Source organism: Typopeltis vanoorti, chromosome 2 (assembly GCF_054136105.1).
Source record: "Typopeltis vanoorti isolate ZY-2024b chromosome 2, IOZ_Tvanoo_1.0, whole genome shotgun sequence".
NCBI lineage: Eukaryota > Metazoa > Arthropoda > Arachnida > Uropygi > Thelyphonidae > Typopeltis > Typopeltis vanoorti.
This window is the reverse complement of record NC_143550.1, coordinates 26,420,946-26,433,678: the sequence shown is the minus strand read 5'-3', so window position 1 is coordinate 26,433,678 and position 12,733 is coordinate 26,420,946. Positions and strand designations below refer to the sequence as shown.

At 36.3% G+C, this 12,733-nt stretch overlaps 1 protein-coding gene across 3 annotated transcripts in view; it reads right to left on the bottom strand.

Moving 5' to 3' along the window:
- LOC150108890 (E3 ubiquitin-protein ligase RNF123-like) overlaps positions 1 to 12,733 on the bottom strand; it is a 660,886-nt gene that overhangs the window by 279,117 nt on the left and 369,036 nt on the right. The gene's annotated exons all lie outside the window — the stretch shown is intronic.

Sequence of the window (12,733 nt, the reverse complement as noted above, 5' to 3'; positions counted from 1 at the left end):
TGTACAGTTTTATAATAAGGTTTAAAAATTAAAATGACAGTACACTTATTACAGTTAAGTCACTAATCTCTATAACTCTTGATTTAATGTATCGACTTATGCCTGACTAGACTTATGTCCTGCCGGATGGAATGGAACCCAGGCATAAGTTGAGGGATGACTGTATAAGATCTGATAATGGTGGAGTCTTGACAAGTAACAGATTTATTTGGAGGAAAATTGCAGATAGGAAGTTAGTAATGATGTAAGTTTTTCATGTGTACTATCACATCCTGTACATCCCTTGAGGGTATATATCAGGAATTTGATTATGATGATGATGAGGATTTCTCAAATGAAGAGGTAGAATGAAGAGTAGTCATCAGCAAAACTATGAATAGATTTGTAAAAAAGGAGACAGAAAAGGTCATTGAGGTACAGAGGATGAGTGCAAGTGAGAATATGGGATACTCCAGGACTGATAAAGAAATGAGAGGATCCATTCCCCCAAGATGCACAATATAAACCAGAGAGAGAGAGAGAGAGAGAGAGAGATGCAACTGACAATTCAATCACAAAAGGCAGCAAGGAGATCATATGATGGCAGATTGCTGAGAAAGTCTTGTTGCCAAAGATAATTAAATACTTTGGATATATTAAGAGCAACATTACTCCAAATCTTTCCATGGCCTGTGACCCAAGATGAATAACATTAATAATGAGGAATGACCACTAATTAACTGATGGCCTCCAGGTAGTAAAGAAGTTGGTTAAAAAACGTTTAATGGGATTATACTGATCAAGTGCATATAATAAACAACTAAGTTATACCAACTAGTTTCACCAATTAAGGCTGTTGGCATCTTCAGGGTACATAATAACTGATGTAAGGCACTAAAAAGTAAAAAATTGTCACAAACTATAATCAACCGATTCCAATTATATTAAACAAAGAACAGAGCGCGTACAATACATTAATAGAGCGTGGATGATATCACTTGTTGTTATTTAGGAACGTTCTATAGTTGGCACTATAATTCAGTTCTGGCGAGTTGAAGGATCTGATAAGGGTCTTCCAGATCATGGGCAAGATTAGTCCTTGGTTCCTGTTAAGGTTTTGTATACAGCAGGCAACTGTTGTGGCCTCCTTAAAAATTCGGGAGTGGAAGTCCTCCTCCATGTAAGGAATTGTGCTTCTATCCCACTCTATGGTATGGCTCATTCTTGAGAAATGAAAAGCTAACCCCGGTTTTTCTTCTCTGTTATTATTGATGTCACCTATGTGTTCTTTTTGCCTAATTTCAAGACTCCTTGAAGTTTGGCCGATGTAATTCAAGCCGCATGAGCAGGGTATGTTATAAACTCCAGCACATTTGGAGAGAGGATGGCTATCTTTTGGAGATCTTAAGAATTGTCTAATCGTTTCTGTGGGTTTAAAGGCCACTCTTATTTTATGTGGTCTAAGGAGTCTAGCAATCTTATTGGAAACTGTCCCTAAGTATGGAATGACAATGGTAGAAATATAACGTACATCATGTAGAAAGTATTTTACCTTGGGTATAATAAATGTTAAAGATACCAAGCTATTTTAAACCTGGTTTTACTCCATTTCCCAAGTAAGCAAACAGACAAATAAGTCAAGTTTGCACCTGCACGTAATGCATGTCTAGCTGACCCCGCAGGTAGTGCAAGACCAAGGTAACTCATGGTAAAAGTAGAATAAGCTCTGATCACTAATCTTAATATTTACCCATAATGCAAAGCACATCTCCTGGAGGAGATGTATGATGCTTCGTATTAAAGGCAAGGGACCATTACCCAGTTTCGACCTTTATTGAGGTCTCATCAGTGGGAGCCAGGCTAGAAATATCAAGATTTTAGTAATACAGAGCTTATAAGTATTTTACCAGAACAAGTTACCATAAGGTGTTTTAACCTTATTAAATAAAAATCTCAGGAGGAGATATAAATGTAGAAAGTATTTTACCTTGGGTATAATAAATGTTAAAGATACCAAGCTATTTTAAACCTGGTTTTACTCCATTTCCCAAGTAAGCAAACAGATAAATAAGTCAAGTTTGCGTCTGCACAAACCAGGTTTAAAATAGCTTGGTATCTTTAACATTTATTATACCCAAGGTAGTGGCCCCTTGCCTTGACTACAAAGCATCATACATCTCCTCAGGAGATGTGCTTTGCATTATGGGTAAATATTAGATTATTCTACTTTTACCATGAGTTACCTTGGTCTTGCACTACCTGCAAGGTCAGCTAGACATGCATTATGTGCAGGCACAAACTTGACTTATTTGTCTGTTTGCTTACTTGGGAAATGGAGTAAAACCAGGTTTAAAATAGCTTGGTATCTTTAACATTTATTATACCCAAGGTAAAATACTTTCTACATTTATATCTCCTCCTGAGATTTTTATTTAATAAAGTTAAAACACTTTATGGTAACTTGTTCTGGTAAAATACTTATAAGCTCTGTATTACTAAAATCTTGATATTTCTAGCCTGGCTCCCACTGATGAGACCTCAATAAAGGTCAAAACCAGTCTGGGTAGTGGCCCCTTGCCTTTAATCATCATACAAAGCATCATACATCTCATCCAGGAGATGTGCTTTGCATTATGGGTAAAGATTAAGATTAATGATCAGAGCTTATGCTACTTTTACCACGAGTTACCTTGGTCTTGCACTACCTGCAGGGTCAGCTAGACATGCATTACGTGCAGGCGCAAACTTGACTTGTCTGTTTGCTTACTTGGGAAATGGAGTAAAACCAGGTTTAAAATAGCTTGGTATCTTTAACATAACGTACATCATCTTGTTGTCTTTGTCGGGGTTCAGAGAAAAGTATCTTGTGGACGAGTCTTTGAGGAAATCCATTCATGGTAAGGTTGATGGATATCAGGGATAGTTCTTCCTGGAGGTCTTGTTGATCTGTTGTAAGGAGAGAGGCACAGTTCTTCAACATGTGTACAATACTAAGTTTCTGAGAAATGTGGTGGCAGGAAGTCAAATGTAAATAACATCCTATATTGGTAGGTTTACGATAAACTGAGAGGTTGATACCACCATTCGGAAGCTTCTTAATTAAAGTGTCCAGAAATGATAACTAGTTATCTTTTTCAAGTTCTGGAATGAATTTGATTGTGTGGTGTAGAGAGCTGATTTTGTTAAGAAATTCGAACAGATCCTTTTTTGTGTGGTTCCAAATGATAAAGATATCGTCCACGTATCTCTACCATATTGTGGGTTTAGGGTCTGTTTGAGTTAAGATTTTACTTTCAAAATCCTCCATAAAGAGATCATACAAGATGGAGAGGGGGCTACCCATTGCAAGGCCAGTCAATTGCTGATATATGGTTTTATTCCATAAGAAAAAGTTTGATGTTAAACAATGACAGAACAGAGAAGTAATGTCTTGTGGGAGCAAACAGCCGGGATGTTACATTTCACTGACATCCCTGTGGAGGAGGTCATCAACATTTTAGGAAGTTTGCTCCCACAAGACATTACTTCTCTGTTCCGTCATTGTTTAACATCAAACTTTCGATGTTAAACAATTTGAACCCCGACAAAGACAATAAGATTATGTACGTTCTATTTCTACCATCGTCATTCCATACTTAGGGACAGTTTCCAATAAGATTGCTAGACTCCTTAGACCACATAAAATAAGAGTGGCCTTTAAACCCACAGAAACGATTAGACAATTCTTAAGATCTCCAAAAGATAGCCATCCTTTCTCCAATTATGCTGGAGTTTATAACATACCCTGCTCGTGCGGCTTGAATTACATCGGCCAAACTTCAAGGAGCCTTGAAATTAGGCAAAAAAGAACCAATAAGGGACGTCAATAATAACGGAGAAGAAAAATCGGGGTTAGCTTTTCATTTCTCAAGAACGAACCATACCATAGAGTGGGATAGAAGCACAATTCCTTACATGGAGGAGGACTTCCGCTCCCGAATTTTTAAGGAGGCCACAACAGTTGCCCGCTGTATACAAAACCTTAACAGGAACCAAGGACTAATCTTGTCCGTGATCTGGAAGACCCTTATCAGATCCTTCAACTCGCCAGAACTGAATTATAGTGCCAACTATAGAACGTTCCTAAATAACAACAAGTGATATCATCCATGCTCTATGAATGTATTGTACGTGCTCTGTTCTTTGTTTAATATAATTGGAATCGGTTGATTATAGTTTGTAACAGTTTTTTACTTTTTAGTGCCTTACATCAGTTATGTACCCTGAAGATGCCAACAGCCTTAGTTGGTGAAACTAGTTGGTATAACTTAGTTGTTTATTATATGCACTTGATCAATATAATCCCATTAAAAGTCTTTCCAAAGAAGTTGGTTGTTGATGGCCATCTTCATCCCATTCTAAACTACAGAGGTGATAACAATGGGGAAACAGATTGATGGTTGAACATTTATTTCTCTTTTGAGAAAGAAGCTGGATAATAGCTTCCATGCTGCTTTATCATCTATACAGGTTATCATATCCGCATGGATATGATAACCTGTATAGATGATAAAGGATTGGTGTTAATTTTGAAGCACAAGTTTTGACTACAACTGGAGGGATACCATCTCTACCAGGAAAATTATTAGTATTAATACTAATGAAGATTTTCTGTTGTCCATGTGGATGAAAGATCAGAAGAGGCATGTGTGTTCTTCGTATTGCAGGAAGTTATTTGCCTTGGTCATTGATATAACTGAGAATAAGACTTATGTTTAGTTTTAGGTTTAAAAAATGATATTTTAGACCTCCCATCCAACAGTCAAGGTTGAAGTAATGCAGAAGTCATATTCCCATATATGAGTGGCCAAAGGTGACACACCTCATTATTAAAATACTCTGGATTAGAGATAATTTTGAAAGTTTATCCACTTGGAAAGATGCCAAGAAATGATATCCCTGGTTTAATTCTTTATCCAAGTGTAAGCAAACAAAGTTTGCACCTGATATATTTTCAGGACTGGGCAACTTGTATATAGATGCTAACAACTTCCATCACTTGCCTTAGTATCCCATAATGCAAAGCACATATCCTTAGGGACATGTATAATATGCTATGCATTATGGGAAGAGTCACTACGAGTTGCCAAGTCCTGAAAATACTCCAGATGGAACAACACTTACACAGCTATTCTCAAATGAGTAGTTTGGCATTATAACAATGTTAAGTGGGACTTCTGTGTCTCATTCCCATGGTTGGACTATTGTTTTCAGCCTAGCAACCTAAATATAAGCACCAAATAATCACAAAGTAATTCTTACTGGCAAAGAAACAAACATTCCCTAAGCCAGTCTGAACTTCTCTCCACTATCCAAACTTCAGTTCTCCAAAAGGTGTTACAAGGTACAAGCAAAAAATTTAAGCATACCACAACTGGCTTTCAACAAGAATGTCATATTTCTTTAGTGTTTATACACAAGCCCAAAACAGCTGCAAGAAAATTATCAATGCTTCCAAAATGAACTTTGAAAGAGCAAAAAGCAGGAAATTTGTGTCTTATGGATATGGTAGCCAAGCCTTTTGGTCTTTCACCAAAGCAACTGATTGTAACTTTTGCAAAATAATCCTCCCATGTGTTACACCCAGATGGTTCTATTGCATCATTACCTACAGAGGTTTCACATTTTCTTCTAATGCATAGCTGATAATAGTAAATGCCTCCCAACCATTCCAGATCCACAATATTCAATGCCTCTTCTGTCCTTTTGCTAGAATGATATCAGAAGAATATTGTCCAAATTAGACACTAAAATCTCCTGGTTCTATTGGTATTACTCTGATTATCCTGAAGGTTTGTGCACCAGAATTGACTCCTATGTCACTTATTTATGCTCTCTTATTCCACAGCCTGGAAATTAGTCTATGTTCAACCCAAATCACTATGATCGAACTACTGCCCAATCTCTCACCTAAGTACTCTCTAAAGTAATGGAGAGAACCATCAATATACCCAACTCCTATGCTACCTTGAAGGCACCCCCAACTAACAACCAGTATGGATTCTGCTTCTGCCGATTAACAGGAGAGCCACTCACCTGTCACCCATCTCTGGATAAGTACCATACAGAAGTTTGGTGAATCTTGGGTGATTGCACTCAACATCTCCAAAGCTTTTGACCAGGTATAGCACAAAGTCCTATTAAGCAAGCTCCCATCATTTAGTCTGCCTCATGATTCTTCATGGTTCCTTACCCTCTCACTATACAAGTAATTCTATTTTTTTCTGCCCTCTTCTTTCTATATAAACAGCACAGTGTACTCCAACTTTTCATTTAACAAACCTTGCACTACACAAATCACCTCAACTTACAGAGCCCTTAATTCTGGTCTCAAAGCTCTTCTTCAATGGAGTTCAGATAATCTTGTCAAAATTTCAATGCTAGCAAAATTCAGTTCTACCTTATTTCCCACAAAAAAAAAAAAGAACCATTTTTTCCAGTATTAACTTTGATAAAACTCAAATCTCTAAGTAAGAAAAGTTTTCTCTTCTTGGTATTACCTTGTCATCAAGCCTCACCTGTCATAAACACATCACAATCATTGCCTCCTTGGCTTCCAGAAAACTAGGATTCCTCTTTCACTCAAGGCATTAAACTTAACCTCTGAACAGCTGTTAACCTTATACAAATCACAAATCTGCCCAACTATCAAATACTGCTCTCACATCTGGAGTGGGTGTCCCTAAGAGCTCCTTAAAAATACTTGACTCGATACAGAAGGGGACAATTAGATTGATTAATGACTCATCGCTTAACAACTCACTGCACCCACTTCCACACAGACATGTGGTTTCTATATAATATGTATCTTTTATACATATTTCCATGGTAAATGTTTATATGAAATAGCATCAATAATTCTTACACACTCTACTAAATTTGTTGAAACATGTAGCTGCCACCCAACGTCTCTTCACAGAGTACAACTCACAGAACAAGTTTCTTTTCCTCTTCTTCGTGCTACTGCTGTATTGTGGAACAGTCTCTATCCCCCTTATGACTTTCCCAAGAAATACAATATACAAGACTTCAAATTTTTTTTCTTTTCCCAACCTGCTACCCAGACATGGTACTAACATATCAACCAACCAACCAACCTCTTATTTTATCAACCAACCTCTCATGAATGGGCTCAATGTTGGTCTCTGCAGAGAAATTGAATCTAAGGCACAGTACGAGCTGTGCATATGACAAAGGGACTGCCTAGATGAGTCTCTGATTCCATGAGGTCTTGGGATAATAATAATAAAATAAAAGCTGATTGGGTTTTGATATAAGTGGTGATATATGTCAATGGTGTTGGCAATGATCACCCAGATATTGGTGAAATGGATGTGGAAGCATTTTTTATTGCATGAAATTCTGATGTTATTTTGGCTTCTTTTTTTTTTTTTTTATGGGGGGATATATTTTGTTTTTGTTTTGCAATTTTTGCAAATTTTTTTTCTACATCCTGCAGTAACACTAACATCTGTTTGGTTATCCTTCATAACAGAACAGGAAAGTTAAAAAGAAGAGGAAAACAAAGATACCTACACACAACTCCCACAAAGAAAGTCTCCAGACTATTCCAAGTGTGGCCTTGACAGTATCCTCTGCATGCTAATATACTCAGACTCCCTCCTGGCATGACCTGGTAGATAAGCAGAAGCAGAATTATTCACTAAAAGATCAGGCAACCTGTGTATATTCTGCATACTATTTGATGGCCAGCCTGCAGAATATGCTTTTCTGCAGTACCTTCAAATGGTGGAGATGCTGGCTCCCTAATGCACTAAGAGAAGAATGGGAAACAAAGGACAGAAAATAGGGACCCTGCTCTGGAGGCAAAATGGCGGGTAGCGATTTCACACCTCAAACAGGTACGGAAGTGGTGTTTCACCAAGCAATGAAAGATATTACCACATACAGGTCTAGCTGGCATTTCATCTGACTAGGGAAGAACGAGGTGTGACAATTGAATTCCCGGAACAGCTGCACAGTGTAGCGCATGTGGAGATTTGGTTAGAGTCACATGAGTAATCGTGTTTGTACATCTTTTAACTAATGCGTGCATAAACCTCAAGCCGATAGAGCCACCTGCTAGTTGGAAAATATGGAAACTTTCGCATAAAAATGTGTGATAGAAATTTGGAGCAGCATGTTAACATCAAATGTTCTGTGAAAATTGGCAAAACTGTTACTGAAATATTGGAGCTGCTAAAAGTGGAATATGGTCTGGATGCTCTGAAAAAGTAAAGTGTCTGAGTGGCATAAGAGATTCAAAGAAAGGTGAGGAGATGTGAACGACAACGCCAGAATTTTTTTTTATTTTTTTTTTTTTTTAAAGTATGCCATGTGGGTAAACAGATGTTGAATTAGCAAGATGCAGAGTCATGTTTCTTCAGTGTCTGTTGTTTAGACAGTACAGCCACTTGAAAGCATAAAATGGTGACGAATTTCTGTAGCTACATGATTTATGCAAATTAATTTAGTGCTCTCAATCTTACTGGTTATAACTACACGAAAAAAGGGCAGCATTAATGTGACAAACATTAAATTAGTAGTTTTAGTGCATCAAACTCTCAAAATGTCACTGTCAAAATTACGAATAATGAGAAATTAAGAACGGCGAAAATGAACTAAAAATTCTGCATTTTCTACTCAGAACTGCCTTTTGATAGCACTGAGGTTCACAATGATGTCTTTGTCTCAGCAGCAAAGATCAGTGCTTAGGGCAATGGTCATGGAAAATCGTGAAAACAGAGAATAATGAAGCTTCACTAGCAAGAAACCTAGTGTTTAAAGTGGTTATAGACTACTGGAAGCATGGAATGATAGTGCACTTAAAATTTGTCAAACAAAGAGAATAAAATGAATGTTCATTACAAAATATTCATACAAGAAACACTTACATTTAATATTTTTATTATTAAACTCAAAAAAAAAAGGACAATTTAATTGAAAGCACATGATATTAAGTGCAATATTGCCTGCAGGAGAAAAGCTCCATCTGTTTTAATCATCATCGTCATGCTTGTCAAGGATTTAGACCTAGAATGGCCTGTTCCAGCCTTAGAAGTCATCACTGAATCTCTTAAGAGGACATCCTGGATTTCTTTTTCCTAGTGGTTTGTAATTTAAAGATTGTTTTTCTCGGATTTGGTCCCCAGGATTTGAAGGGGATAAATTAACTGTAGAAAGGGTACAAAGGCAGATAACAAAGATGGTTTCAGGACTGTACAATGTTAATTATGAGGATCAGCTGAGGGAATGTAGACTGCAGAGTTTGGTAGATAGAAGCATAGAGGTGATTGAGACTTTTAAACTGTTAAGAGGTGGTTACAGGGTTGACACTGGAGAGTTCTTTCACTTGGTTGAACAGCGGGAAGGAGTGATGACAAGGGGCCATCTCTGAAAGTTATGGAAGGAAACTGAGCAAGAGGGTGAGGAGTGGTTTCTTTACGTGGAGGGTGGTTGAACCGTGGAATGCATTGCCTGATAGAGTGGTGAGAGCAAGAACAGTCAATGAGTTTAAGGAGTGGTATAATAGATTGTTTTTTCTAGGAAGGACCTCCCGCAATGAGTCTTTTGACTCCATTGAGGCCTGAATAATAATATGTTCCATCCATTTATATTTTTTAATTTTTTCTATTACTGATTCCGGTTTAATTCTTTCATAATTTCTTAATTTCTTTTGTGATTAAATAGAATATACTTTGCAGTTTTTCTCATAAGCTTCATTTCAGCTGTTATTAATCTTTGTCTTTTTTGTTTTATTGTCCAGATTTCACTTCCATACAACAGGACTGATAAGGCTAATGTATTGTATACTTTTAGTCTGGTTTGTTTTTGAACTAGGTTAGGTCTAAATATAGAGTTAGTTACATCTGTTATTTTTAAATATTTTGCAATTTTTTGGTTTATATCTTTTTCATTTTCATATGTAATCATACATCCTAGGTAGTTAAATGAATTCACCTGTTCTAAAATCTTGTTATCTATTACTATTTTAGTTCTTACTGGACCTTGTCCTTTAAAGGCCATCGTTTTTGATTTATTTTGTTGATATTATCATTCCATAATCTTTGGCTATCTCATTTAAATTTAAAATATCTTTCTGTAAGTTATCTTCAGAATTTGTGATTATTATTTGGTCATCAGCAAAAAGGAGTGTTAAATTTCACAGTAGGAGAAAGTTTAATACTTTGATGGAAATTTTTATTCCATTTTATTATTATTTAGAGGATCTAGATTATTTATTCAGATTATTTCGATTATTATTTATAGGTTTCCCTCTTATTATTAGTTATAGATTATTATTTATAGGTTGCCCTCTGTGGTCAAGGCCAAAACCTTTTCAGACCACCCTCGTACTTCAGGAACAAACTTTATTTGTTTACTCTTGGATCTCAAGTATATAATTTCTTGGTATCTTTAATTTATAGTACAACCAAGTGGAAAAACTTCCAACAATTATTTCCAATCTAGAGTATTTTAATGAAAAGGTGTGACATCTTTTGGCTACTTGTATATGAAAATATGACCACAGCATTTCTTCAACCTTAGTATCACCTCTGGGTCTGGTTCCCACTGATGAGACTTCAATAAAGTTTGAAACTGCTCTGGGTAGTGACCCTTCCCATAATGCATAGGATTATACATATTTATAAGGATATGTACTTTGTATTATGGGATACTAAGGCAAGTGATGTGAAGTCATTAGCTTCTATATAACAGTTGCCCCAGTCCTGAAAATACGTCAAACAAAGTCCTGACGTATTTTCAGGACTTTGTTTGCTTACACTCGGATAAAGGATTAAACCAAGTATATAATCTCTTGATATCTTTAATTTCTTTCATTGTCTTTGTCTTATTATTGCTGACCTTCATACCATATCTATTTCAACAGTTATTTAATTTAGTCAGGGAATCTTGTAAAACATTTATTTAGAAGTATAACATCATCTGCATAAAGCAAAGAACTGACATTTACATCTCCAGTTTTGATATCAGGTTTAATACCACAATATTGAATAGATTTTCTCTTGGCACCTTGCCATATGCCTTTTCCAAATCTACAAAACCTAAACAGAGATCTTTGTTATATTCCAATGATTTCTCAACTATTTGTCATAAAGTGAAAATCTGATCCTGACAGCCTCTATTTGGCCTGAATCCAGCTTGTTTTTCACCAAGCTTCCCTTACAAAATCCTTCTCAACTGTTTCTCAAGTATACCTGCATAAATCTTACCAGGAACACTCAGTAAGGAAATACCTCTGTAATTGTCCCATTCAGTTTTTTCCCTTTCTGTATATGGGTACAATGAGAGATTTACTCCAATCATTTGGAATTCATCCCTCTGTCGAGGCCTTTTGAATTATACAGTGCACCCACTCTAAGACTTGTATACCTCCATACTTGAACATTTCTGATTGAATATCATCTACTCCTACTGCCTTTCCACATTTCAGGCTTTTGATGCCTTTTTCTACTTCAAATATGGATATGTATTCCTGATTGCATGTATGTTGAATGTTTTTTACTACTGTGCTGTCATTGATTGTTTCATTAGGAATTTTTCGAAGTAATTTCTCCATACATCAAGGATATCTTTATCTCCAGTTTTTGTCACCTTTATCATCTCTAATTCTTTTTACAGCACTGTTTCTTTCCTGCATTTCTGAGCTTTTTCAACAACCTCCAGAATATCTTGCCACCTTCTTGATATTTTTTTTTCCAGGTTCTTTCCAAAGTCTTCCCATGACTTTTGTTTAGCTAGTTTTCTTACGTTTGTCTGTGTATTCTCTAAGAGCACAACCTGACTTATTTGCCATGAACTTTTGATATGCTTTTTTCTTTTCCTTGCCTCTTTAAATTCCTGTGTCCACCATGGAGTTCTGATTTTTCTATCCTTGCAGACAACCTCACCACATGGCTCTCTGGCTGAATCACTGTTTTCTTCAGGATTTGCCAGTAAATCTCCAAAGTTTGTTTCCTGTTCTGGAACTTTTCATTTTTTCTTGAATAATGTTTGTCTATAGTTCACATCTGAGAGGTGCTCAACTTTTTTTCACTTTAAAACTTTCTTACATGTTCTTCTTTTCAATATGAAATTCAATTTTATCCAGCTCAAGACTAAATGGTGATCACTTCCAATTTTAAATCATCCGTACACTCTAGTGTCCTGCACCAGGGAGTAAACATCACTATCAACAATAACAGAGTCAATAACACTTTTCTTATTCCTTGCCTGTTCTCTTCATGTGAATTTGTGCACATTTTTATGTTGGAACATTGTGTTAGTAATAACCAGTCCATGTCCTGAGCAGAAATCTAACAGGTATTTGCCATTATTATTAGCTTTGCTCTTTTTCTCTAAATTTTCCTGAAATATTTTTGTATGTCTGACAATCATTTCCTACTCTGCTATTTAGATCCCCAACAAGGACCAACTTTTTCTTTTTCATTGTGTCAGTTGCTTTCTCCAGCCTCAAAATATTCCTCCACTTCTACCTTAGTAGAACCTTCTGTGGGACCACAGGCACAAATAGGTCTTATTGTACAGTTCCCCATTTTGATATTTGCCCACATCATTCTACTTTATATTGCCTGGCATTCAGGAAGATTAGCCTTGCATTTAGATTTGAATACTATGGCTACTCCTCTTTCCTGATTGTCATTGCCTGAATATAAAATTTTGTATTTATTGCTCAGAAAGGTCTAGGATGGGT